A 25,328-nucleotide genomic window follows, 5' to 3' on the forward strand; every position below is an offset into this window, starting at 1 on the left:
TGAATGCATGAAACCGTTGAAGCCTGATTATTTCTACAAGATATCTAATCATTGTTTATTGTCCAACTCAGATAGAACAATAGTCTTCTTTTGTAAACAAATTCATAAAAATAAACAATACAGTAAATATTTTGTTTTATATTTACACACATAAAACTTCGTTCATTATTTTATGTAAATTAGTAACGTTATTTAAATTGCGAATACTCTTTATTTTTCACTTTTATCGCGAATATCGTTGTTTATCAGTTCTGATGATCGGAAGTTCCTAACGATGCTTTTAGCGACGCGAATATTACAGAAATCTGACATCGAGCTTTTTTCCAAGTTACATTCCTTCGGCATGCTTTTCATGGCTGTGTGCATTTTGTGCAACGTGTCCACGATACAATTGTCTGTCTCATATCATTTATCCAAACGATTCCTCGAAGAAATTGTCTCTCACGAATCATTGATCGCTGTTTGACTGGCTTTGTGCAGTAAGTAGCTTCATCTTCTTTCAATTGTGTTAACTGTATAGTTATTCTCGATTCATATGATTGATATTTTTATCATAAAAAGAAACATAATCTGCTATCGACAAAGAAAACAGATTTAGCTTTGAAGATAAAGTAAAGCAAAATTGGAATCAAGTACACTTCCAGACATCTTTCCTTGACTCGACGTTTCATGAAAACTGCATTAACTACTTAAGTAACGTCCTCGTTCTGTGCGTGCAAGCGTCCGATTTATAAGGCAGCTCACGCTTTGTTGTCTTTTTGCAGACCGAAAAGCGTGAAGACGATACCAGCCAAACGGAATCAGTCTCGCACCGCTAAATCGTCCAACGAGGAAGCTCGATCGTTTGTGAACAAAGTGATCGATAACTCTCACGTCGTCCAGGAAGCATCGTATCGATGCGAATCCTGTGATGAGGAGTTCGACACGGAGGCTGCTCTGTTGGTACACAGAACCGAGCAATCGATCCTTCGAACTCGGGAGGCATTGAAAAAAGCTGAAAAGAAATACACGTGTGACGCGTGCTGCGAAAGTTTCACGAAGAAGGTACAACTGTTCAAGCATCGACGAGGTCGATGCAAAGAGTTGACAATAGCTGAGAGCAAACAGCATAAAGCGAAGGACAAAACGATAAAAACGAAACGGAAGGAACCAAATGTTTCTACTGATCCGATCGAGTGCAACGTGTGTCATAAAGTTTTTAAGAAGAAGAAATATCTAAATGTTCATAAAACATTGCATGGAGCGCCTCATATTTGTCACGTATGTGGTGCCAAATTGACTTCTGAATATTATTTGAAGATTCACATTAGGAGGCACAATAAAGAATTCACTGAATTTTGCGAGGTGTGTAACAAGGGATTTTACTTAAAGGCAACGTTGAAAACGCACATGAGCGTGCATAGTAATGATAAACCATGTATTTGTGAGGTTTGTCACAAGTCTTTCGGTAATAGAGTTTATTTGAGAAGTCACATGAAGATTCACAGTCAGCCTGAGAATAGGAGGAAGTACAGATGCGAGATTTGTGGGTTCGAGACATTCTACAGTTATTGTTATAAGGAGCATCTGTGGACGCATACGGGAGAAAGTCAGGTGGCTTGTGAGGTTTGCGGTAAATTGATCAGGAGACAGTATATGAAGATTCATATTAGAATACACACTGGTGAGAAGCCGGAGATCTGTGAATTTTGCGGGAAAGCATTTAGTTCGAGGAAGTATCTGATTAAGCATCGAAGAACTCATACAGGGGAAAGGCCTTATAAATGTAAAATCTGTGAGAAACGATTCACGCAACGAGGCACCCTGAGCGCCCATCTGCGTCGACACGAGGTCGCTAAATGAAGAGTGCCTTGAATTTTCATCGAGTTCTGTAATTGTTATTCTATGTTTTATTGTTAATAAGCAGACTAATTTAAAGATTGTAATTGTATTATTTTATTTTAGTTCGTAGACTTAACATTATTGATCTTTTTAACGGTATTGGAAATTGTGGATTCTTACATAGTATTATACATACGTACAGTTCGTCTTAAATATTGAGAGTTTAATGATTATTAATAAGAATATGTGATTTGTTTGAAAATTGTTTTACAATTGTGTTTATTTGTATAGCTCACAGATGTTAAAAATAATAACGATTTAAAGACTAACGGAGTTGGAAAATATCTTTCTTTTTTAATATAGAAAAAATTATATGATTCTTCCATGATTTTAATTTGTATTATGGAAGAATAGTGTGTTATGTTAATTGTTTTAAACAGACAAGTTGCGTAAATTGTATATAATGTAATAAGATTAATGATACATGGACATAAATTATCACATCGCTTGTAATATTTTAATATCTTAGTAAGGATATGAAAATATTAAAAAGTTCATTTTAATAAAAAGTCAAATACTTTTAAATTTAATCCAGATCGGCCTCCTTAGGTTAGTATATTTTGTATCTTCGAATGGTTTGCACGACAGCTGGTAAGTAAATGATAAATGATTCTTGAGCTGGAAGAAATATTAAAAAAAATAGCTACACTTTGCAACAAATTGGTTGGCAATAAATACCAAATTAACAGGCTATTGCGAATTTACTGTTAGATAGCCTTTAACAAACATTAAAATTGAAGTATATTTTAAAATATATAACTTCCACGAAATATCAATTTTCGATATGATTTCTTCAAAAACTTTGACATGAAAATTAGAAATGTGTACGAATATAGAATACTGAATATGAAAATAATTTCAAACATGAAAGTCTAACAATATTAAATTTCAAAAGTTTCCTAAAAATTGTATACATATTATAATAACTTTTTATAAATATATTCTATAAGCTATTTAATCTATTGTATCTACAATTTTACATCTCATTTTTATTTTACTCTACGTAAAAGCTTCATGACATTTTCTACAAATTTTCTCTTCGAAGTATATTACATCTTTATCGATGTTAAACCACCAACAGCAGAAGAAATACCGTGATCGGTTCGTATCTAAGCGGAAGATAATTTCTTATTCGAGAACAAGTATATTACCATGTTAATTGCGTCTCATTACATTCCATACGTTGACGAGTCTTGTCCATTGCAGGTGTCAGGAGATCAGCATGGAGGAAGCGAAAATAGAGCAGATAGAAACGCTCGAGGATATGGAACTGGTCAAGTATCAGAATGACGTTTGCACGGTTGAAGAGTTCGAACAGATCAGTCATCAAGAGATAGTAACGGACACGTTAGAAGAAAGTGACGACACGGAGATGAAACTGATTCTAGAAGAAGAAGAAGAAGAAGAAGAAGAAGAAGAAGAAACAGGGGGGAACGTTAACATAGATTATAACAATAAATACGAGAGCAGAAAATGCTCGGTCATTTATGAATGCGACGTCTGTAACAAAAAAATGCGTAAGAAGCTTCAATTTCTAAAACATAGGCAGGATCATGAAAGGAATTACAAAGAAACTGGTGGTCATTGCGAGGAATGTGATAAAAGTTTCGCGGATGAAGAGAAATTGAAGAAACACATGATCAAAGTGCACCAAAAGGAGAAGCCTTTTCAATGTGTTCTCTGTAATAAATGCTTCAAAACGGAAGAATTCTTAAAGACACATCTGAAGCAACACAACAAACGTTTTACGTGCGATATCTGCGGTATCTCGAAGGTGTCTGGCTACGATCTTCGTTTACATAAAAAGAAACATAACGAGGAATATGTGACGCACTGTGAAATCTGCGGCAAAGGCTTCTACACGAACCAAACCCTGGAAAGACACTTACTCACACATACCGGGGAGAAACCATTCGTTTGCAAGGTGTGCAACACCCCTTATGCGAGTGCTGCGTATCTGAATACGCACATGAAGTCTCACGGCGAACGAGAGAAACACAAGTGCAATATTTGTAATTTCGAAAGTTACTGGAAGGCGGCTCTAAAGGTGCACCTTAAGATACACACTGGAGAGAACCTGATCACGTGTGAGATATGCGGGAAATCAGTCTCGAGTAAAGCTTATCTGCAGATCCATATGCGTATACATTCTGGCGAGAAACCACACGTTTGCGAAGTATGTGGCAAAGCCTTCAGCGTTCGAAAATATCTGATTGTACATTTGAGAACGCATACAGGTGAAAGACCGTATGAATGTAAGGTATGTCAGAAAAGGTTCACGCAGCAGGGTTCACTGAATTCGCATATGAAGTCGCATAACGAAAGGAAATGAACCAAAAAGAGATGTGTGTTTGTATAAGATTACTGGCAGGTATTGTATTTTGAGAACAAGAGATACATGTACCAATCTCTGAGGTTTTTGGTACGTAGAATGGTAAAGAGCATGAGGCATTTGGTTAGAGGATATATTGCTGTAGAAAATTAGGTATGTTAGGTGCTATGAGATCTTTGTGTGCTGATTGTCATTATGAATTTTAAAACTTAAATTAAGGATGAAAAATATTTTAATTGTTTTTTATCTAATTTATTTTCGTATGTTTAGAACAGAATTATTTTTAGAAACTGTGATTAAAAAGGATTTTACTAAAAATCTTTCTAAATATATTGTTATTAACATTATAGAAAAGTTCAATATGACAGTCAACACGCTATTAGGACAAATTTTTGTAATAGCTATTTTTTATTCAAGACCAACCTGTACTTTCCAAATCTTTTTTACAAAAAAAATCACAGTAAGATATTTATAATCGTGGCGAAATATTTCTCCACTGAAAACAAGTGTAAGTGCAAATACTAAATACTCCAAATATAAATCTATTATGCTAATGTTAGAGGATAACGATAAAACCGTTGATAAATTGTATTAAGCATTATTGCAATGAGAATCAATTAAGTTAGGAATTGATTAAATTGAACATATTTGAATTAGAAAAATAGAATATCAGAAGATTCTGTAGCAAATAAGCTTTTGATAGCAATATTTGAGTATATATATATGTAACAATAAAAAATTGTTGTTACCAATGAAAAGTAATAGTACTGTAGAATCTCGCAATTTAAAATGTGCCATAATATTCAAAAATCTTTAATTTCAAAAATGACATTATATAAACCTAATCCCAATCTACTTTGCATATATACGTCTTTCTTTTTTTCCAATAACGAAATTATTCTTGGCCTAACTTAGTGATAAAATACAACAAATTGCAATAAATATGCAATTAGCAATATCAAAGAAAACGCGAATATAACAGAAGTGTAATTACTGAAAGTATAAATACCACATGCAAGACCAGTTTGTATTTAAGAGTTATAAAACACTATACTTAATATTTATTAAAAAAAGGATCAGAGACATTAATTATATTGTAATTAGGAGATTGTATATTTTACTAACATAATTTTACGAATTATATCTTAACACTCGTGGATGTCTTATCTTTGTATTAAGTGCAAAACTTTTAATACATTCATATAACTTTCCATGTAAATACACATTCTCGAAGCTAACAACGCACATGTGCAAATAAGTGAATACTTGTTTCTTTATTTCAATAAATTTATTTTTTTTTGTATACTATACGTGATATATGTACTTTATGTTCATTTTTTATGTTTTTATTTTGTAAACGAGTATTTTAAGATGTATACGAGAAGTAAATGCAAAGAGAAATAAGAATTATACACAGAAGATTAAGAACAATATTCTGTTATTCTTTATTTCATATAATTTTTAAGAATGAAGTATGCAATAGTCACTAATTTTTCCTCGAAATGTATGAATATCATTTTTGTAAAAATCACAGATATGTAAATTTTTACTTTCGTTAATTTTATTAAGGGTTGAAGTATATTTGTATTTATCACAAATATTTTTTTTACAAACTGTAAACTTTTTTCAAAAATCATACGAGAAACAATTTTAATTTACCATAAAAAATTACATATTCTGTATATTCATACGAGCAACGGAATACAAGAATATTTTATCCTTGTAATAACTGTTATTAATCGAAGAACGAATTTCATTCCATTTCATAAATATATTCGAATACTTTCATTTTATAAATACGCTATTAACAGTATTACGGTCTTATATAAAACAAGTCCCCGAAACACACGAAATATAAAACATACAAGAGCCGAACGAAGAAGAAAGAAGAGAAGAAAACGTAAAAAGTAATTCGAAACCTAACACCACAATATTCCTACTATACATCCAGTGTATTCTGTCAGATGTAAATCAACCTAAATGTTTATTAATAAAATACCAGTTCCTCTCATAAAATCGAAATTGCCGCTAGATCTAAACTAATAAAGTAAAAATCGCTATTGACGACACTCTTTTTTTCATTTTCTTCGCAGGTCACTGTCGAACTCGAGGATCGAACCAACAACTCAACAACAAGTGATTACGGAAAGATCGATAATTTTATATACAGTCATAAAAGAAGAGGACGATTATTCAACGTACCAATGTAAAAATACATTGCCAAAAATTCGTTGCGCAAAGATTGAAAGTCTGACCAGAAACGATTCAAACGGCGAAGAAGAATCCAAAGAAACAATGAAAGAGGAAGCGGTCTCCGATATTAAGCATCCTGATGCCTTGGCACAGACGTTCTATCAGTGTGATATGTGTAAAAAGCTTTTCAGGACAAAGAATCTTTACGAAGGCCATCGAGTGTCTCACAGCGACGCTCGACCTTATCAGTGTGATATCTGCGAGAAATCCTTCAAGAGGACCAACACACTAGCCGTCCATAGAAGAATCCACACTCGAGAGAGGAATTTCGTGTGCGACGTGTGCGGGCACGCGTTTGTCCAAGCTTTCCAATTGACTACTCATCAGAGGCGCCATTTCGACAAATATACAAGATACTGCGAAGTATGCAAGAAAGGATTCTTCACGAACGCCGAATTACACGGTCACATGAACGTGAAACACGGAGCTAAAGAACACGTTTGTGACTCTTGCAATAAGTCTTTCCCGAATAATCATACTTTGGTGAAGCATCTGAAGGTTCACGATCCGAATTTCAAGCCTGTGAAGCACCAGTGTGAATTCTGTGGCAAGACGTTTGTTTATAAGAATTCTTTGGTGTTCCACGTAAAGTCCCATATGGGTGAAAATAAATACGATTGTCATCTTTGCGGTAAATCAGTATCTTCTAAAGGATCTCTTCAGGATCATCTTCGACTTCATAGCGGGGAAAAATTGTTGATCTGTGATGTCTGCGGCAAAGCTTTTCGCAAGAGAAGCACCCTGGTTGTTCACAAAAGAACTCATACCGGAGAGAAACCGTATACTTGTGACACGTGTGGAAAATCGTTCACGCAGCACTCGACGTTGGTTATTCACAAACGATATCACACAGGACAGAGACCGTACCAGTGCGAGATTTGCAGCAAATCGTTCGTTTCCAGGTCGTCGTTGAACGCTCACAACAAAGTGCACACGGTGAACGTTGCTGTGGACCAAATGGAGTGATCATTAAAACTTTGAAAGTTTCTAAAAAATTAGTGACAATAAAAGATGACGTTTTTACAAAAAGAGTCACAGAAAATGAACTTTTGGTTTAAAGGAATATTTTCCAGGTTTTCCGAAGAAAGGTTGAAATTTTAAACGCTACTTTCATACCTGATGATACATTTATCATACTTGAAATTTTTCATTGCATATTATCGATTCTAATTCTCAAGTGCGATGAATTAAAGACGTAATTGTATGAAAAGGAATGTTCATTGGTGCCAAAGTTATAAGTTGCACAACATCAATTATATTTTTGTACCTCTCCTTTTTTTTTTTTTTTTTTTGTTTCTAATCTGCCGAGAATACCTTTTTAATTTCATCATTCGGGTAATGTATCGAAACATATCACTTTCGTATATTATATTTCCTACAGTATTATGTTAATTTACGTTATGATATTGTACATAACGAATTTAGAATAAGAGAGTCTGTGGACAAAGTGCAAGCAACTCTCGGTCGATCTCTAAAAAATTTGTAAATCGATCATGTGGAACATGGTATTTTTTCAAGTTAATTAAGACATACTATTGCATGTACAATTTTGTTAAATAAAACAACTATTTGACATCGTCCAAACAAGATCGCTTTTATTATTAGAAACGCAATTTCGAAATAGCATATTCGCAACTTATTGTTTCTTTTCACACAACTCACTTACGTGTAACTAACTTTAATAATGCGATTATCTACGACTTGTTAATCTATTCAGGGACTTCACATTGAAAGCAAACCGTAGAGCGTGCTGGATATCTCTTCCAGGTATACGATTTGAGAAAACGCGTTCCGGGCGCGGAAAGACTCCGACTATTCAACGAGGACATCTGATACTGATGTGTCCCTTCGAATTTTTATATTTCAGATACAACCAGTTATCCTTCTCCGAAGAGTATTACCCGATGGCGATGTTGACGAAGCTCGACCTGGTGAAGAAGGACGCGAATCCAGAGAGTTCGACGCCTACTAAATGCGCGGACGCGGCTGGTGGCAACAACGCGACCATTCTGCCGATAAACCAGGAGCAAAACTTTATCAAGCAAGAAGTGAATGACGAGGACGATGAAGAGGATCTGCCATTGGCTTATCATTGCAAACTGTGTGGCGTGTTTTTTGCCTCTCAGGCGCTGTTGGACAGTCACGAGATCGAGCACAAGGGTAAACGCAAGAACACTTGTGCCCAATGTGGAAGAGTCTTTAGAACGTATGTAAATCTACGTAAACACATGAAGAAGCATACAGGTCGCAAGGGTGGACGCAAAGCGAGCAGTACTTCAACAGTGGCCAATCGTTCGACCACGCTAAAAGTAAAGAAAGAGAAACCAGAGTTGGAGTTCCTGTGTAAAACGTGCAACAAGGTATTCCGACATAAGAGTAATTACCAGAAGCATCTAATGCGACACACGGTTGGCGATCTAACTTGCAAGCACTGCCCTAAGAAGTTCCGTCTGTTCCGTGATCTGACCAGGCACGAGAAGACTCACTTCTACCCCAGCTATATGTGCAAAGAATGCGACTACGAGACTACCGTATTAGCAGCATTGAGCATTCACATGTTGCGACACACGGATAAAGCGGACCTTCCTTTTAAATGCAACGACTGTGACAAACGTTTCCGTAAAGCGATAGATCTACAGGAGCATTACAATATACATTCTGGCGACAAGCCTTTCGTTTGTCAGTTATGTGGTAGTGCCTTCTACCTGAGACGACAACTCTCTGCTCACTGCAGACGTATGCATCCTGAAATGAAGGCTAATAAAGTAACCAGTACGGCCTGTGACATTTGCGGCCGTGTCTTGGCTACCAAAAGATCCTTGTTCCGTCACAAGGAGAGCCACAATCCTACGAAACTGTATTTGTGCGATTATTGTGGCAAAAGTCTTAGCAGCGCCGAGCATTTGAAGAAACACAGACGCATCCATACTGGCGAGAAACCATATGTCTGTGACATCTGTGGTAAAGGTTTCACCGATTCAGAGAATCTCAGAATGCACAGGAGGGTGCATACTGGTGAAAAACCGTATAAGTGTGACCAGTGTCCAAAAGCATTTTCTCAGAGATCCACGTTGACTATACATAGGCGAGGTCATACTGGAGAACGACCGTACGTGTGCCAGATCTGCAACCGTGGCTTCTCATGCCAGGGAAACTTGACAGCTCACCAGAAGTCGACCTGCGTTTAAATTTGAGTGCCTTCTTCGTCGAGGGTAGAACTTTGAAAGAAGTGCAGCCACTCTCGGTACCATCGTGTCGTCGTCATCGAGATTGGTCACTTTGTTGGTGCTGACATCACGAAAACTGTAACTCGTTGACGACCGTGCAGCTTGTCGTAGTCGATGACGAACCAAATGTGCGTGGCCGTGTGGACTAGCTTCGACCAACGAAGAATGAAAGAAACTGATCGAATTTTTGTTTCTTTTTGTTTTAACGATTTATCATATTCTTTTTTCAATTGACTACTACACAATTGTGACTGAAATTATATTATTTGCTCGTTCAATTATTATGTTCGATGTTTCTTGCAGTTTCTTTCGCTCATTTTGTTTGTCGGTTTAATGAGCTGATAGCGAGTTCTTTATTGAGAGATAGTGTTATTTTATCGAACAAGTTTTATTTCGTTTACGCGTTCCGATTCGCTGTGTAACGAGTCGAAGGAATTCGTGGTTTACAGCAGACAATTCGAGGCAATTCAATTACGAGAGTATACCGACTGCAAGTTCCATGTTAGTATAAATATTGATACTCGTTATTATATGTTTAATAAAAGAACAATAATTCATTGAAAATGAAAAAATTGTGCGTAACGACTTTCCGCTCCGATTGACCAACGTCTTATGTCTTTCTTCGTTTCTCGCGAGTCAACGATTGTTTCCCTTTATATCCTCTTTAAAGAAAGAGAATTAGAGACACGTCCTGTGTATGTCATTACTAAAGAAACGACCAGCGATCTGGAAGATGTTTCGACGAACGATGCGAACACGTATAACATGTTGAAAAATCACGTTGTTGATTGCAGAACTCTCGGGGTCGTACAGTGGGACGCGAAATCCAAAGACTGCGGCGACCAGGCCATCAAGATCTTCGAATCAAGATCACCCATATCGTCAGAACCATCGCCAGAGCAAATGAATCCTTCGTCTGATAGAAAAGATCATACCTCGAAGGAGCCAAATTACGTTACAAATTCTGACAACGATTCACTGACAAATTCATCTACAAAGAGGAGGAAGAATAAAAGATTCGAAGATCAAGAACAATACATCTGCTCCACCTGTAAGTTACATTTTGACAGACAAGGAGACTACAAGCGTCACATGATCAAGCACAGCGATCTTCGTCCTTACAAATGCGAAATCTGCGACAAGGCGTTTAAACGTTCCTCAGAGGTGTCCAACCACACTCAGATCCACCGTGGTATCGAATACGCGTGCGAAGTATGCGGTTTCACCACGATAAATAAATTCTCATTAAGAATGCATCATCGTCGAGTTCACCAGCGTGATTTTCGTTATCGTTGTGATCAATGTGACAAGGGTTTCATGTCTAATTACGATCTGGAGGACCACAAGGCCAGTCATCTAGGCAGAAAGACCTTCATCTGCGAATTCTGTGGCAACGCCTACTCCCAAAAATCCTACTTGGTAGCACACAAACGGGTAATTCATAGAATTCAAAAAAGCGCGCCGAAGGAGTTCCAGTGCAGTATCTGCAACAAGAGTTTCGCTACCGAGCAGAATCTTCGTAATCACGTTGGTCTACACTCGCAGATGTTCCTGTGCGCCCAGTGCGGTAAAAAATTCGCAACCAATCACGCTTTGAAGCTTCACAGTCGAAAACACACAGGGGAGAGACCTTACGAGTGTATGGTTTGCTCGAAATCTTTCGCCAGGTCGGCCGCGCTCAGAGTGCATAAATTAACACACACGGGCGAGAGGCCGTACGTGTGTGATCTGTGCGGGCAGAGCTTTACTCAGAGAAGTAGTATGATGGTGCATCGACGAAAACACCCCGGAAGTCATCCTCCGCCTCCTCCTCTACTTCTTAGCAGACTCGAGAGCGATGGACATAAGTTATAGCGTTTTCTGGGCATTGAAGATTGTTTGGTGGAAATTAGAATACACAGAAAGATGGAAAGTTCAGTGAATTTTGAAAAATTTGAATTATATCATGGAAGACATATGTGAAGACTTAAGATTTCGCTTTCAAGAGTTTGAACTCTTTGTTTACGTAACGCTTCGCAGTGCGCTTCTAAGTTTCTTCTTTCGTTTGCTATTCCAGCATAGTAAATCTTACGGTATAACTACAGTCCCTTGTCATTGAAATAGGACCACATTTTATTAATTTCGCTGATATATACAATCTAAATTAATGAAGGTATTGTGATGAAAGATCTGATAATGATATTTGTGTAGCTCCTCTTTTGCTTCCATTACAATATAAATTCTTTTCAATTTGTTTCGTATGCACTAACGTTTCATCAACATTTTACGTTATAAATTATGATTTAGTAAATATGTTTTACGAATTTATACAGAATTCTACAAGAAAGTTTGATCTGTGTCAATATTTTTGCTCGTCTCTGTAATTATTAACAATTTGGATATACAGAGACGGTCGTTTAACTGACATAATTCATAAAGCGGAAATGAATTTGAGAAAAACGTGAAATTTCTGCAAGTGGTTCTAACTTGATGAGTAGGAACTGTATTTCTCGTTCGCTTGACAAGTGGTGAAATTATTTATAATAACGGTACTTTTTATAATTGGATGAAAGCTGCTTTACTTAATGTCAAAGTTTTGCAGAGGGAGATTGTACGCCGTTCGTATTACAATATTCCTTTTCTGTTAAGCCTCTAGCGTTATTTTGTATCGTTAAGTCTCGAATTAGAAAATATATTGTGAAATATACGCAGGAGATAAACGAAGCTTTTACAGAACCGTATAAAAATGATAGTTCAAAAACCGACTGCAAGAACTGCTTTGTTAGCGATAAATATTCGAATTAGTTACTAATAAGACTTGAATATGTACATAAGGTAATGTACTTAAACAAACGGTTTGTGTAAAGTACAGTGAATGATAGAAGGATTATAGAGGGAGCAGTGCAAATACACGGCGGTATAGATCGTTAAATATGAATCGAGCCTTACGAATTTCATGATGATTTTGAAAAAACAGAATGAAAGAGAGGGAGAGAGAGAGAGAGAGAGAGAAAGCGAGAGAATGGGAGCGAGTTTAATAAACGTCGGTTGTTCTAGAAGCTGTGAATTTTACTGATGTAAGTAGTGATACTGAGTGTAAATTCACGATCAATCCGAAAACCGAATTGTTTCAGTGCAATGTTCGACGACATTCATTGCTTGTACTGAATTCTTTGTTCCTTTAATTAAATCCTTTTCAGAAATCGCTCGATCGTTCTCACTATGTGGTACATACTCACACCGTTGTTTTTATCCATATCATGCTCCTCACCATTTTCGTTTAAGACATATAGAACCCTGAAAGCTCAGAACACAGGGATCATGCGAATAAATGTGGCATCGAACTCGACGAAGACCAATCTGCAACTCTGATCCTCTCGATCCTCCTTCCTGTCTTTCTTATTTTTCCTTTGCCCCAAATTAGCATACTGGTCGCTTTCTTACGATTGACTAAACGAATGGATGTTTCAGGAGGTCTACGATCGCAGAAACGTCCCTGGGCCAGGGTAGAAATGATCGAGTGCAGTTCCAAGTTACTGTTCCAGCTTCCAGTCCCACGATACAGAATTCCATGTCCTTGAAAGATATAATATATCACGACGAGAACAGTCAGACGACAGTTAGAGACATTGAAGACGAAGTTAACAATAATAGTTCCACTTTAGGAAGAGGAGTAGTTGATGATTCGATCGTGGACACGGTGAAAACTGTTTTGGTGCCTGTTAGAGATCCAGTGACGAAGGAAATTAAGAATATATTGGTACCTGTTGAAGTGAGGGACGAGTCTGGATTAAACATAATCAAAAGTGTATTAATTCCTTTTTCAGCAGAGGATGGATCGATGTCTTACGAAATTAAAAAGGTCATGGTACCTATCAAGTCGGAATTGAGTTTATCGCCAAAAAAGAAAACTGAGAAAAAGACTTTATTAACAAATAAAACTAGAAGGAAGCAGGTGAATTGTAAAAAAAAAGAGAAGAAAAAAAACGAGGAGAAACAGGAGACGTCATTGGAAAAAAGGACGAGGAGCCCAGAAAGGAAAAAGGAGCCCAGGAAGAAACAAAAGAAAAAGAAGGTAGAAAAGAAAACAGAGAAAGTATTAGAGTTAGAACTGGACAGTATATCGACAGATGTATCCAAGGAAGAAGTGGATCAAATATTGGACACTTTAAAGAACATTTGCCCATTCTGTCAGAAGTGTTTCAGAGACGAGGACCAAATGCAAAAGCACGTCCTCAAGACACATAAGAAACCATATAGCTGCGACAAGTGTCATAAAGGCTACTTCTCCGACTTTGCTCTAGAAGAACACCAGAAAACACACGATGTGGTTCCGTTTTATCAGTGTTCCATCTGTCAGATGCAGTACAAAACCGCGACAGGATTAAAGAATCATCAGACCCGTGAACATAGTGACATAGATCCCAAATTTACGTGTTATTACTGTGAGAAGCAATTCAAATTAAAATTAGACCTAAACCTTCACATCCACAGATCGCACATGAACATAACTTACATTTGCAGATTCTGTGGCATGGCAGTGAAGAATATCGTGCATCACGAACTAAAACACGAAAAGAACAAGAAAACCAGTTATCTGCATCGTTGCAGTATCTGTTCTAGGAAATTCAAAGCGTGGAACAGCTTGGAGAATCATTTATTAATGAAGCACAAAGCTCCTAAGGAAGGATTGGACATGTTAAGGACGCTGTGTGAAAAGAAATTTCAATCCAGAAATGATTTTTATCATCATGTGCTTAACCAATCGGAGGCCAAGCAGCACAAGTGTGTCATTTGCGACAAAACATTTGCTTCTGAGTATAATCTTCGTAATCACGTCGCTCTACACTCGCATACTTACCTGTGTTCCCACTGTGGCAAGAATTTTACCACGAACTACTCGTTGAAGCTGCATCTTCGAAAACACACTGGAGAACGGCCGTATCAGTGTAAAATATGTTTAAAGACATTTGCCAGATCAACCTCGCTTAAACTACATACTTTAACTCACACTGGTGAAAGACCATATGTGTGTGATTTATGTGGTCAAAGTTTCACTCAGAGAGGAAGCATGATGACGCATCGTCGTAAGCATGCTGGAAGTCATCTGCCGCCTCCTCCTTTGATACTAAATAAACTCGAAAATAACGAACATTAATTTTTGTTAAGATGTCAGATATTATGCAGATTAAAATACTGACACGTACAGTTTTGTACAATACTTGATGTAAAGTTGATGGTGCAATTTTGGGATACAAATACTTTTTGATAAAAGGTGGAATTATGGAAGAATAGCCAAGATTAATTTCTTTTTTTTCAGAATCTAGGAACGATGCTCGCTTAAATTCTAATAAATTGGATGTTTTCGTTGCAAGTCTTGGGAAATAAGCACTTTGTTTTCTGTTTATTGTTTGTTGCCTGTTTATTGAAAAGCATATTCGATCGCGATCTATCAACTTACAAGATAAGCTATCGTCTATGTTGGCAATGAAAAATACAGTGAACAAAAATAGATCTAATTTATTCCAATTGCCAATAACATTTTTTAAAAAATATTTTTATGAATTTTATAGTTTTAATATAATGTTAATATATTCTTTTGTTTCTTGTTAAAATATCTATGTGAAACACGAGACGAGCGGTATATCTCACTTGAATTTAAGTGCAATAATTATACTAGAATTTAAGAAAGCATTATTATATTCATATTTTATTTCATCCGATTGCATTACACTTCAAAGTTCATTATTTCTTTTATCACTTAGATAATCGTGTTCATAAAGTGTCATCTCCATTCTTCATTTTTTAATGAATCTTGTTCACTTAAAACTTATCGCAGTTTTACAGTGAAGTAAAAAAGTTATCTCTCAAGGTGTTTTCGATTCGATGATTTTCAGAAAAAAGTTTCTACTATGCGTATTGATCCTATACGTGTTAATCCTTCTGTTATCAAAAAGTGCGTAAGACAAACTTCAACGTGACTGTTTTTTTTTTTATCAGACGAAATGTCAATTTGATGATTCGACTTAATGTCGATTTGACTTAATGATGTATATAGTTCATCGTAAAGAGGATAAATACTGTAAAATAAAAGAGTAAATAGGAAATGTAAAAAATCAGATCGTTAGAAAGTACAATTCTTACGAAGAAAGGACGAAGAGAGCAAATGACGCATTGTTAAGCATTCATTTGTAAGTTCTACCGTGATTGTAAGAGTGGATAAAGAATGAGCTTTACCTATCCAATTTAGATGTTTTCGAGAAATTATGAAATTTTGTTGATTTAAAATACGACGAACTACAGGTTCACATTAATTTCATTATTAACATTCGAGGCGTTTATTGTTTGTACTGGATCATTTGTTCCTTTAATTAAATCCTTTTTAATAATTGTTAAACATTCGTTATATAATTCTTATTTGTCCATTTATCTTCCCAAACTAACATTTACAAGATCCACAGGAAAAATTTAATATAAATAAACAAGGTCGTCGATTGTTACAGACTTGAAACCGTATTTTGTAACCAGATCCACCCAATTTCTAAGTGTTTTTTGTTCTCGTTGTGCACCGTTGATTCTTTCCTGTGACTAACTGAACGAATCGGTGTTTCAGGAATTCACGGATGGCGGAAAAATCGAAGCCACCAAACCCGACGCAACAACTCGTTTTATTGTGTCGCAGAATCCCGGACCAAAAAAATATTAATCGAGTGCCTCTCGATCTAAAAGCTAATTCAATTTCCGAACGAAACGCGAAGAAACGTAGAAGATTTGTAAGAAGTTCTAAGAAAATGAATAAATCACGAACGTTGAAGAAAAGTGAAAGCAATTTAACTGATAGTACAACACAGAATGGAACGAACGTGGATTTAATTTCGAACGAGAATATTATGAGTACTAGCGATTGTTCAAATCTAGTTAACAGTGATTCGTCGTTGATAGAAACGAATAACGATACGGTTGGAAAAATTCCAGATGATCAGAAAATAAATACGGTGAAACGAGCGTTGATTTCAGTTAAAAATCCGGTGACTAACGAGATTAAGAAAATGTTGGTGCCGACCGAGAGCACAAACACTGGCAGATTAAGCGTGATTAAAAATATTTTGATACCGGTTTATGATAAAAGTGGTGTTATATCGAACATGAAAAAGGTCGTGCTGCCTATCAAGCAAAAATCCAATTTATATGAAACGTCAAAGGAAAACAGTAAAATGTTAATAATTGATAATACAATGCAACAGATGGGAAATGTGCAAAAAGAGGACACGTCGACGATATCGATCGAAAACGAATTGAAAGAATTAGAAAACAGCAAAAATCCAGTGGCGCAAGTAGCATTAAATGAAAGTAGAGTACAATGTACTGAGTACATTAAAGATCAAAGTGAAATGGAGGAAGATAAACACGCAAAAGAGATCCTATTTGACTTTTTGAAGGGCGAAATAGAAGAGGAAAAGGAAAGACAAGACGAGACAGAATCACAAAAGTTTCCCATCCTAGAAACATCAAATTCATCATTCATCAAATTCATTCTTGTGACAAATGTAACAAATGGTATCCATCGAAATTGCTCCTGGAAAAGCACAAGACAACTCACGAAGACTATCCGTATTTACAATGTCCTACATGCCATTTAAAATACAAGCGTAAAGCGGGACTAAAGTATCATCATATTCGCATGCACAGCAACGTGGAGCCAAAGTTTATGTGCGATCACTGCGGGAAACGTTTAAAATTGAAGATCGATTTGGTCGATCACATTGAAAAAACGCATCTAAACGCTCGTCACGTCTGTAAAATTTGTGGTAAGATTGTCGAGAACATCACGCACCATGAATGGCAGCACGACAAGACAGCGAAAAGAAACGCTTTCGAGTATAGTTGCGATGTTTGCCGTAAAAAATTCTCGACTCGTAACCTCTTGGACAATCATCTGCTTATGCATAAGGATGGTTTCAAGTGCACTTTATGCGACGTTTTCTCTTCGCCGTATTCTCTTTCTAGTCACAAGATCATGAAACATAGACGTAGCTCGACGTGTACCATTTGCGAGAGATCATTCCCTAGTACGACCAATTTTTATCAACACGTGCTCACTCACGAAGGTATTAGACCTTATAAATGCGATATTTGTGGGGAAGATTTCACGCAGAGATCTAGTGTTTTGAGACATCGAAATACTCATCCTGGGCCTCTTCCTCCGTTTAGAGAAACCACGTTCATAGCAGATATTGCGAAGAATATATTGATGAGACTTTCTAACGCTTGAAACGTGAAATATCGTAATGTGACTACATTGTGGGTTTTATCGTAGAGAAATAACTTAAGAAAAATTCAACTAAAAGAAGACTACTGAGAGTATAGAAATGCTTGTGAAGAAATATACGCGAGAAACACTGTATAGAATCTTGTTCTATATGGTAATTAAAGATAAATATGAACCACAAAAATTATTACATTTACGAATTGATTTTATCGCTTCATTCTAACGATGTTTATAGTAAGTCTATAGTAAGTGTTATTGAGACTGATTGTAATCGAAACGAATATTTTAACATTGTATAGAGAACACAACAGAAAGATTTGTTGACAAGCATGAATTTTAGAAGAAATTATGATAAATGCGTGCATTTAAAGCATGCTATGTTTTAATGCCCTTTATTGTTAATTGCTGTGAGACGTCACTTTATCTAAATAAAGTTAAGCTACCTAAAGCATTCACAGAAAACTTATTGTTTTTATAATAAAATCTACAGAAAATAATCTGTTATAAATAATTGAAACACATTTATAAAAAGATATCATTTTTAATTAATATTTTGAATTACAAACAATCAGTATATAAACACGATTTGTTGAACTTAATAAATAGCAAAATTTATTCATTATGTGTAGAAATTTAAAAGTGTTTCGAAAACTGATAGTTTCATGTATTTTATGTGAAAATACTGACATTTAAATATCACAGTTTATACAATAAAGTGTGTATTAAACGACGCAAAAGTAAGTTACATTTTTAATATATTTCAGATGTTAATCATGAACATATATTATACTCTATATTATATATTTATATTATAAATCGTTCCTATCGAAGAAAGCATCTCATCAAGTAGTATTCGTATATGAAATAATTTTTTACGAATATTCAAAACTTTACTTTGTAGATTGAAATATTCTCACTTATTACATATACATATACAATTATTTTTGTAAATAATATGAATAAACCACATATAATTCTCATGCACTGACACACAGACTATCCTTGTTTCAGAGAAGAACCTGTCCTACGACAGCAAAGAAACCCAGAAAGAAATTCGTCTTACTGTTTAATAGCGGCCGATAAGCCGCCAGGAAAAGGATCGACACAAACCACAACATCAAATCTCAAGCACACAGAATCAGAAAAAATAAAAGAATCGCAGCAACGCAATTCATCCACCGACTCGGAATACGATTCTGAAAATTCACGAAATGCCAGAAGAAATTCAAGAAAATCAAAAATAAATGTGCAAACATCCTCGCGGAAGAGAGAAGCCGAATCCATCGCTTCAAGGAAAGACGAAGTCGAAGTGGATCAAGTTTTGGATAAAATCAAAAACACTTGTCCCTTCTGTGAGAAGCATTTCGATAGCGCAAAGAAAGTGGAGAACCACGTAACGTATGTTCACAGGAAACCGTATAAATGCGATATGTGCAAAAGGGCGTGTCACACAGCTCGAGCATTAGAAGAACACAAGATGATCCATCGACCGGATTACTTCTTCGAATGCAAGATTTGCCACGTGAAATATAAAAGCGAAGACAGCTTAAAGAGACATAATATGCGTACTCACAGCGATTACGAGTCGAAATACGTGTGTGAACACTGCGGTCGCAGCTACAAACTGAAAATAGATCTGACGCATCACATGAAGAGATCACACGCTTCAGAATTGCAGATTTGTCGATTCTGCGGCAAGGAAGTGAAAAACGTGAAAGGTCACGAATGGAGGCATCAGAAACGTACGAAGGAAGTGAAATACGAGCATACTTGCCACTTGTGTCGCAAGAAGTTTCTTCACAGGAGTAGACTGGATAATCATTTGAGGCTCCACGAGAAAGGCTTCAAATGCGAGGAGTGCGGAAAAGAGTATCGCGGAACTCGTGAATTAATGAGTCACAGAAGATTCAAACATGGCCAGGCGAAGATTTTGACCTGTGTCTTGTGTCAGAAAGCGTTTCCTTCGAGCAGTAATTTTTATCAACACGTTTTGACGCATGCTGGAATTAGGCCTTATAAATGTGACGTTTGTGAAGAGGATTTCACGCAACGTTCTAGCCTATTGAGACACAGGAGGCATCATCCTGGACCGCTTCCGCCATTACACTCGACTCATCCGCAAATTGCTGAATTGGCTAGGAGTTATCTGCAGAAACTGCAGAATAACCAGATCGATAAAAGTTGCGTTTTGGACGCGAGATTATGATCGATTTGAAATCACGTTCTTCGTGAGTGGAGAATTGTGATTTTGTATGTTTGATGTACTACAGGGAGGGGTGGTTTTTATATTTTGAGCAGTAATTAAAATTTTTAATATTGGTGATAGAGTTTATGCCAAATGGTTGAGATGGTTGACCATTTGAGATTTTTCATTAAAAAACTAAGTGGCAACTGTGAGAATGAAAATTTTGATTTTTTGTAATTTTATGGAGATCCTATGGCATCTAGTAGGTAATTTCCAAAGAGGAAAATTGTTCAGTTATCTGATACCATGATATATTAGGTATCTTAATCTATATGTGATATTCTATAGACTAATATATGTGATGATATTCTTTTTTGTAAAAATATTACAATCAATTTTATTACACGTATCTTTTCTTTAAAGAAAAGCTGTAAATTACAAGCTATACTTTTTTTTACAACAGGTTTTTATAACAAACTACAACCATCATATATATATAAGGGAAATAATATTTTTTGAAACGACAGTTTATCTTAAGATGTTATTTTTATAAAAATGCTGAATTCCATTGTCAACAGCAATATATGTACATGTGCATAATTGTAATAAGTAGTCGCATTTATCATTTCTACTGATTACTAAGATCTGAAGATAGATAGATCATTTTTGTATATTTGTATATATTTAGATTACTATCTTTAAAAACAAAATCATAACTATTGTAAATTTTATAATGTTTGAAATATAACAATAACTTATCCTACATAAGCTCCAATTTTTTTATATTTTTGTATTACTGAATAGGAAATAAAAAATTATTCATAGCACCAGACATTAAATGAGGTTGCAAAATTAAAATTGCTTGTGACTTGACGCATTAAACAATTATTATACTTACGTTTGACATTTTATCTTATTTTTAATATTATACATTTGTAATAAAAGAATTTTAATCGTTTTCTACATAGTATCGTTGGAAGAGAAAGATCTGTTAAATTTGTCAAGATCAAGTTATATTGTCGTACTTATAAAATTATATTAAACCAATATATATATATATAGAAAACAACTGTTGCATATTTCCTAAAAATACCCCAATTTTGTAATATAATTGTACCATATGTAATGTACATGATTATTGTTATCTTGTTCTTCCATTATTTTCTACCAATTATTACACTAAAATAACTTAATACTCTTTCTTCTACAGAATAACTATACGTAAGTTGCGTAAAACACACAGTGACTATAATCGAAACACATACCAAAAAATCTTATACGCATTCGAGGCTTCTAGAGGAAGAGCATAACAAATTTTACTGAAATTACTGAAGTGACAAGTTTCTTAAAACGACTACTGATCTTATATACATACCAGGTGCATGCTCTCGTGCGCGGTTTAACAAAACTGAAAGAAACAGAACAAAACAAAAAATTATACGATCCTCTCACTCATCCAATCACAAGAGTGACTATCTTTATCGCAATCGACTGACTAGCTTTATGGTTTTTTAGGTACAATGCGCTAGATCCACTCGCCCCAACTTTTCTGATAGTAAAACTAGAAGATAATTACTTTCGGATACCGACGTCGCTGAGTGTGTTCATGATGAAGGAACCGCCACCGGGTTCCACCGAAGAAAAGAAGGCTCAACCAGCAAAAGAAGATGGTGTTCATTCAACAAAGACAAATCAGATAGAAGAAAAAATAAAAGACGATTCAAGTAGCAACGATTCCTTCGAAGATCTCGACGACGCTCCCTTGGACTTCCGAAAGAGAGAACAGGAGCAAGAACAGGAGAAAAATAAATCTGTGAAACCAATACTCCCTAAGAAGAAAGTACACACGTGTGAGATCTGTTACGCGACTTTCGATCGTAAAAGTAAACATACACGGCACATGTTCAAGCACAGTAACTCCAGACCTCATAAGTGTCCTATTTGTGCGAAAGGATTCAAAACCACAGCTCATCTAAGCAGGCACATGGAGGTTCACGATGAACCGGTAAACCTACATGCATGTAGTCTGTGTGACTTCAAAGCACGCACCAAGCCTTACCTGAAGATCCATTATATTAGAAAGCACACAGAAGACTATAACTATAAATGTGAACAATGTGGAAAGATGTTTAAGGTACAATCAGATTATACGACACACGTGAAAGATCATGATACAGAGTCTTGCGTGTGTGATATCTGTGGCTCGTCTTATCCCAGCAAAAGCTCACTGTACTTCCATAAGCATTACAAACACAAGACGAAGGTGAAGAAATTCCCCTGCCAGACATGTAAGAAGAAATTCAAGACGCAGAAAAATTTAGATAACCATATGGAGCTGCACAAGATTAAATACGTTTGTGAACAATGCGGGATGGAATTTAAGACAAAATATGGCCTCACCAAGCATCTGAGGACTCATTCCGGGGAAAAGTCTTATTTGTGCGCGATTTGTGGGAAAACGTTTGGATGTCTCAGCTCACAGAAGATTCATCTGTTGACGCACGTTGGCGAAAGGCCTTACGTATGCGACATTTGCGGTCAGAGTTTCACCCAGAGGTCACCCATGATGTTGCATCGCAGGAAGCACCCTGGGGTGCACCCACCACCTCCTCCAATTAAAATAACAAACCTGCTACACGGTGTACAAGACAAAATAATCGTGAACAAGAGTAGCAAGTAATTGCAAGACGAACAGACAACGTGTGATGAGACACTTTTGTATATTTCCATTTTACATGTAACGTTAGGACGTGAAAAGCATGTGATCGATGGCATCGATTTCTCGAATGATTAATTGATTTGGAGACTGTTACGGTGAAACTTCCTTTGATGCATTCTGTGAAGTAGTTAAGTGTTTCATTGAGTCACTGAATTTCTGTGAGTTTCGAATTACAAGTACGCAATCGATATGGCTGCACTATACTCACCAGGCTACGTAATACGTAAGTCTTTTACCTGTTTTGAAAAAATGAGTTTTGGTTGAATGTGATAAATACTTGCAGTTATTATATGAGGTAGTTAAGTTTAAATTATTCTTTTCCTACTAATGTTTTATTTAAAATACCATTTCTGTGTCCTATAGTCAATTTCTCCCCTGTTCTTTTTTTTATCTTTCGTAATACGGTAATTGTATAACCGTAATTTGTAATACTAATATTAAATTGTTCCTATCGATACATTTTCATTGAATAATAAAAAACTGCAGGCGAATAGTTAATTATTAATTTTAAAGATCTTGAATGTTAATTCAAGCGAAGTGAAATTTTATGAAATCTTTTATATCTATAAAAGTTTGTTTCGTTGAAAAGGTATTCATTTCGCTTGGAAGATACGTATTATATATTTGTGGAAATAGACATTTGTGTTGATTAATTAAAGAAATTGGTTTTCATAAAAATTTCGATCGCGATGTTTGATGCTGGATTCGTTCAACAAGCTAATGTAAGTACTCTGTACAGCGTAGATGTACATTTAATGTAACATAAGAAATGAAAATCATTCTCTGACATAAAACTCTTTTTAGTTGGATATCGTATTGAGATTTAACAGAAATTCAGACTTTGTAAATCAAAAAAATATATATATATATCTTATATATATATATATATATATGAATATGACAGTAATACAAGGAATGTAATATAGATACAGATATTCTTACGAGAGAATAATCTCATTATTACATGAGAATATCTCATGTAAATTTGAAAAAAAGAGACGAAAATATATAAGTATATAAGATCATGTAAAATACCTTAGTTCTCATGGACTGTATTACTGATATACTGTACAGAAGAATAATTTTTTCAATCAAAAATAACCCTTTTTGTTAGTGTTTAGCATACTACTGATCTAGTGTACTTTTTTTAGTGGAGAAGGGACACCATATTCGTATACAACAATGTGCGGTCTTCTTCATTCTTTTTTCCACATTTATAGATGATTATTTTTGATATTCAATACTCATGTATAAAATATTGAATTTAATATTATCGTATATGTGAAATAAAACGAAACCAACGTAATTAATTATAAGAAGAATCTTTTCATGTGTAACGAGCTTGGTTTAATTTTTTATTTAGTTTCCTTTCAGTATCATACACGAATATAATGTACATACTTGAAACATTTTTCAGCAACTACGTAAGGCGTCCCTCGGAAGAAGGAAACACATGTGTTTATTTCTATCGTAACGAATCTGCTAGGATCATAAATACATTGTCGATCATAAGTATCAGAAATATGTACCGATATTTAATGCAAATATCTTTTATCTCTTTTATTTTCCATCTATTACATTAATTTGTTACTGATGTTACTTCATTCATATCATATGTATATATATATGATATGTATATATATATATATACACATATGTCGTATAAAAAACAAAATTTGTTAGAGTTTTCCAGCGAATATAACGAATAATCCTGGTACACATGGTCAGCAACGTAAAAACTTTATACGTCCTCCATGAAATAAATATATATAGCAAAATCAGGCCTCCAATTAATGCAACTTTGTTTTTCGCTTTTAGGTCGACACAGCGTGATCCGCTCGAGCAAACGTACCTCGTGGTGCAAAACGTCGACAAATACTTCCTCCTTCCCATGGAGCACAAAACATCGGCACAGAAACACGAAGAAGAGTGCATTACGGGAGATGTTACCATCAAGTTAGAGGAAAAAGACATACCTGAAGACACGACTGAACGACAGCTAATCGATCCTCAAATTAACGAAACTGCTCAGGTACATACGAATCTATTTATTCAGACACCTGTACAATTTTCTCATTGGTTGGATCAATGTTCCAATGGTTCTGAAAGTATGACGAGCAACGAGGAAATGTTTACTTGCGACTGTTGTTCGAAGATCTTCAAGAAGAAGTACGCATTGCAGAGGCATTTAGAGACTCATAGTAACATACGGGTGGAATGTTCGGTGTGCCATCGACTCCTAAAGACCAAGAAGACGCTGAAGTTTCATATGATGCTGCACGAAGATACCGGTAAAATATTCGAGTGCTCGGAATGCGGCTTTATGTCGAAACAAAAGCAAAGTATGACTCGTCATCAGATCAGGATGCACTCGAAATTCGCCGATTACCAATGTCCACTTTGCCCGAAGACGTTTAAATTTAATGGTGATCTTAAAAGACATCATGAAGCAAAACATGTGGTCGACCCATGTTATTGCGAGA

The 25,328-nt window shown here is 35.7% G+C and overlaps 1 protein-coding gene across 1 annotated transcript in view; it reads left to right on the forward strand.

Moving 5' to 3' along the window:
* Positions 1-25,328, forward strand: part of LOC117208018 — a 66,950-nt gene that overhangs the window by 12,243 nt on the left and 29,379 nt on the right. The gene's annotated exons all lie outside the window — the stretch shown is intronic.

Source organism: Bombus bifarius, unplaced genomic scaffold (assembly GCF_011952205.1).
Source record: "Bombus bifarius isolate JDL3187 unplaced genomic scaffold, Bbif_JDL3187 scf7180000008048, whole genome shotgun sequence".
Lineage (NCBI taxonomy): Eukaryota > Metazoa > Arthropoda > Insecta > Hymenoptera > Apidae > Bombus > Bombus bifarius.